Source organism: Petaurus breviceps, unplaced genomic scaffold, assembly GCF_028583685.1.
Source record: "Petaurus breviceps papuanus isolate PSGF00001 unplaced genomic scaffold, PetGlider_PUasm1.0 76, whole genome shotgun sequence".
In the NCBI taxonomy this organism is placed as follows: Eukaryota; Metazoa; Chordata; class Mammalia; order Diprotodontia; family Petauridae; genus Petaurus; species Petaurus breviceps.
Genome location: NW_027186473.1, coordinates 118,062 through 123,341, shown reverse-complemented (window position 1 = coordinate 123,341; position 5,280 = coordinate 118,062).

Genomic DNA, 5,280 nt, shown 5'->3' with positions numbered 1-5,280 from the left:
AGATAGATAGATAGATAGATAGATAGATAGATAGATAGATAGATAGAATCTGCTTGAAAAAAATGGGCTGAAACTTTCAATTGACAAGTGCCAGTTTTATAAAGCCTCTGTCAAGGATGGGAGTCACATTGTATTTCAACAGAGTATAAACACTACCAGGATAAGAAAGATGTACCCTTGAGTTGGTATGACCAAAAACCTTTTGACATTTGAAGACATTTTCTTGGATTTGGTGGTTACTATCAAAAATTTACTAAAAACCATGCTGCTATTGCTAAATCCCTGAATGACCTCACTCTAGCATGTATGATTGAAGAAGTGAAGAAACAGAAAGACAGAAACACAAAGTTGTTTTAAAACCCCCAAAGCCCTTTGGGGACCATAGGACATACAGGTGTGAACAAGCTTTTAAAGACCCATGTACCATCATCATCATCAACAACAAGTATTTATTAAGAGCTTCCATTGTGCCAGGCATTATACTAAGAACTTGCAATACAAAGAAAGACAAAAATAGATTGTACCCTCAAAGGACTGACAACAAGCAACCCTGTTCTCCTGCATACAGATGTCATCTTGAAGGGATTGGGAGTATCTCTGTACCAAGGAGACTGAGGCTTTTATGAAACCAGTTGTATTAGCCAGCAGGGATCTAGTAACAGTGAGGCTCACTACCCCATCTATAAACTGGAGTTTCTAGCTTCAAAGTGGAATGACCTGGATCAAATCCGGGCAGATACTCAGCACCACACCAAGAAATAACTGGCCGTGTAACCTTGAGCAAGTTACTTAACCCCAATTGCTTTAAAAAAAAAAAAAAGAATGCTTGAAAGTCCTCTATTCCATTGAATGATATTTTCCCTTGAAACATGGTACTCAATTTTGCTGGGTAGGTGATTCTTGGTTTTAATCCCAGCTCCTTTGACCTCTGGAATATCATATTCCAAGCCCTTTGATTCTTCAGTGTAGAAGCTGCCAGATCCTGTGTTATTCTGATTGTGTTTCCATGGTATTCAAATTGTTTCTTCTTGGCTGCTTGTAATATTTTCTCCTTGATCTGGGAACTCCAGAACCTGGCTATAATATTCCTAGGAGTTTTCTTTTTGTGATCTTTTTCAAGGGGTGATCAGTGTATTCTTTCAGCCTCTATTTTGCCCTCCGGTTCTAAAACATCAGGGCAGTTTTCCTTGAGAATTTCTTGGAGGATGATTTCTAGGCTCTTTCTTTGATCATGGCTTTCAGATAGTCCAATAGTTTTTAAATTATCTCTCCTGGATCTATTTTCCAGTCACTGGTTTTTCCAATGAGATATTTCACATTGCCTTCTATTTTTTCATTTGTTTAGATCTGTTTAACAGCATCTTGATTTCTCATAAAGCCATTAGCTTCCATTTGCTCCAATCTAATTCTGAAGGAATGATTCTCCTCAGTGAGCTTTTCAGATTCTTTTTCCATCTGGCAAATTCAGCTTTTTAAGGCATTCTTCTTCTCATTGCCTTTTTGAGCCTCTTTTGCCATTTGAGTTAGTCTATTTTTTAAGGTGTTATTTCTTCAGTCAGGTTGTTGACTCTCATTTCATAATTTTCTTGTGTCATTCTCATTTTTCTTCCCAATTTTTCCTCCACTTCTCTTATTTGGTTTTCAAAATCCTTCTTAAGTTCCTCTATGACCTATAAACAGCCCATATTTTTCTTGGAAGCTTTTGGTGCAGGAATTCTGACTTCACTGTCTTCCTCCTGTGCCATGCTTTGATCCTTTTTGTCCCCAGAATAGGAGTGTAAAGTTGGATTTCTCTGCTTTGATTTGTTTCCTTTGCTTTCTCATGTTGCTCCTCAATTACTTGACTTTTGGGCTTTTTGCCACAGTAGGACTCTGCTACCAGACATGGGAGCTTTGTTCCAAATTTCTGGGGTTTTTGCAGCTGCTGGAGCTATTAGTTGGGTGCCCTCTTTGAAGCCTCCACACGCTCTGGCAAGCTGGTTACATACCCTAGGACCTCCACCCTACACTGCAATCCAGGTCCAAGCAGGTTAAAGCAAGAACGATTACCCCTTACACTGGTTGCTTGGGTCCCCCTACACTCTACAGGCCAGGAGCTGAAACTGCCACGTGGTGGTGGCTGCCACAGCCCTCAGCGGCTTCTTGCCCTGGGGGCAAAAGCCAAGGCACTCCCAACTTCTGGGTCCCAAAGTCCACACTGCACTGACCTCTCACTTTATCCTTAGCATCTATGTGTTGATAATTCTAGTTCGCCACAGCTGCTTGTGATCTGGATTCCCTCCAGACAGTGGTTGGTCAGGCCCGCCCTGGGGCTAAAACTTTGGCTTGGGGCTGGGCTTAGCTCCCAGAGCACTGTGCTGGCCACTTGCTGCTGGCCTTCCAGGCTGTCCTCAGTGGGAGGTTAGCTTCTTGGTGTCATGTTGTGGGTTCTGCAGCTCCAAAGTTTGTTTAGAGTCCCCTTTTACATGAATTGGAGGTGGTGGGAGCCAGAGATGCACAGAAGTCCTGTTTCTACTCTGCCATCTTGACTCCACCCCTCCAGCATTCACTATTGACCAGAAAAGACTCACAAAGAGATAGATGCACTGTCCAGAACACAAGCCACTGAAGTAGTGATAATGCCTAAAGAAAAAGTTAGAGCTCTAAGCAACAACCAGAGGACTGGACTAAAAGCAGATGGTAATACAGCCAAAAGTTTGGAACTTGCCCCAGATTGCAAACTAGAGGCCTCCATTGCCTCTGGATTACTGATGAAGAGAACAGATGGTTGCTGAAGGGATGCATGAATTGATTCAAGCCAAGAGGTGAGGCCATAATGGCAAGAGCCTCAAGTGCAAGTCTCTGGAAGACATTTTATTGTTCAGACAATGGCAGATGTTATTGCTATACAAGGGAGTACTGGACTGGACTGTCATTGATCCTACATAAGGAAGCAGGGAGAAGTTGTTGCTGTCCATGGCATACCACACACTAATCATGAAAATTCTACTTGGTGATTTTGGACATATGAGGCTAGAAAGGACCCTACAGATAGTAAGAAATAAATTTTAGTGGCCAAAATGAGTGCAGATGTCACCAAGAAATGTGAGATGTGTCCATTGTAAGTGAAGAAAAATGACTGACCCTACATATTTGGAGAAAATTAAGCACTAACAAACCTTTGCAATTTGTTTCCAGAGTTGACTTCCTATCTTTTAAGGACATTACAATAATATAAGTCATGTGCTGATGGTGATGGGCCACTTCACTAGATTTACAAAAGAATACATAATCAGAAAACAGAAAGCCTCCACAGTTGGGGGCAGAGTCAAGATGGCAGATTAGAAACAGGACTTTCTCAGGGCTCCCACCTCCTCCAATTCATGTAAAAAAATGACTCTAAACAAACTTCGGAGCTACAGAACCCACAAAATGAGACAGAGAAGCTAACTTTCCACTGAAGACAGGACGGCAGGAAAGGGCCAGTGCAGTGCTCTGGGGTCCGAGCCATGCCCCCACAAGCTGGAGGTTTTAGCCTCAGGGTGACCACAACTGGCTGCCAGCTGGAGAGACTTCAGATCACCAGAATTATCAACCCATAGATGCTAAGGACAAAGTAAGAGGTCAGTGCAGTGTAGACTTTGGGAACCGGTAGTTCAGGACTGTGGTCGGGCCTTTACCACCTGGAGGGAGAAGCAGCTGAGGTGCCACGGCCATGCAGCTGCTGCCACGTGGCTGCTTCAGAGCTCCTGGCCTGCAGATTGTAGAGGGACCAAGCCACCAGTCTGATGGGTAATCACTCTTGCTTTAAATTGCTTGGATCTGGATTGTGGTCTAGGGTGGAGGACCTGGGATGCATTACCAGTTTGTCAGAGCATGTGGAGGCTTCAAAGAGGGCACACAACTAATAGCTCCAGCAGCTGCAAAAACCCCAGAAATTTGGAACAAAGCTCCCATGTCTGGTAGCAGAGTCCTTCTGTGGCAAAAAGCCCGAAAGTCAAGTAATTGAGGGGCAGCATGAGAAAGCAAAGGAAACAAATCAAGCAGAGAAATCCAACTTTACACTCCTATTCTGGGGACAAAAAGGATCAAAGCATGGCACAGGAGGAAGAAAGTGAAGTCAGAATTCCTGCACCAAAAGCTTCCAAGAAAAATATGGGCTGTTTATAGGTCATAGAGGAACTTAAGAAGGATTTTGAAAACCAAATAAGAGAAGTGGAGGAAAAATTGGGAAGAAAAATGAGAATGACACAAGAAAATTATGAAATGAGAATCAACAACCTGACTGAAGAAATAACACCTTAAAAAGCAGACTTACTCAAATGGCAAAAGAGATTCAAGAAGCCAATGAGGAGAAGAATGCCTTAAAAAAGCCAAATTTGCCTGATGGAAAAAGAATCTCAAAAGCTCACAGAAGAGAATCATTCCTTCAGAATTAGATTAGAGCAAATGGAAGCTAGTGACTTTATGAGAAATCAAGATACTATTAAACAGAACCAAACAAATGAAAAAAATAGAAGGCAATGTGAAATATCTCATTGGAAAAACCACTGACTGGAAAATAGGTCCAGGAGAGATAACTTAAAAATTATTGGACTATCTGAAAGCCATGATCAAAAAAAGAACCTAGAAATCATCCTCCAAGAAATTCTCAAGGAAAATTGCCCTGATGCTTTAGAACCAGAGGGCAAAATAGAGGTTGAAAGAATCCACTGATCACCCCCTGAAAAAGATCGCAAAAAGAAAACTCCTAGGAATATATAACCAGGTTCTGGAGTTCCCAAATCAAGGAGAAAATATTACAGGTAGCCAAGAAGAAACAATTTGAATACCATGGAAACACACTCAGGATAACACGGGATCTGGCAGCTTCTACACTGAAGAATCAAAGGGCTTGGAATATGATATTCCAGAGGTCAAAGGAGCTGGGATTAAAACCAAAAATCACCTACCCAGCAAAATTGAGTACCATGTTTCAAGGGAAAATACCATTCAATGGAATAGAGGACTTTCAAGCATTCTTGATGAAAAAACCACAGTTGAATAGAAAATTTGACATTCAGATACAAGAAGCAAGAGAAACATGAGAAGCTAAACAGGGAAAAGAAATCATAAGCAACTTATCAAAGTTGAACTATTTACATTCCTACATAGAAAAATGATAATTGTAACTTATGAAACTTTTCTCAGTATGAGAATAGTTGCAGGGAATAGAAATGTGTGTGTGTGTGTGTGTGTGTGTGTGTGTGTGTACTGTAATATAATATCAAGCAAAGGCAACTTCCCAGGTTCAAAATACCA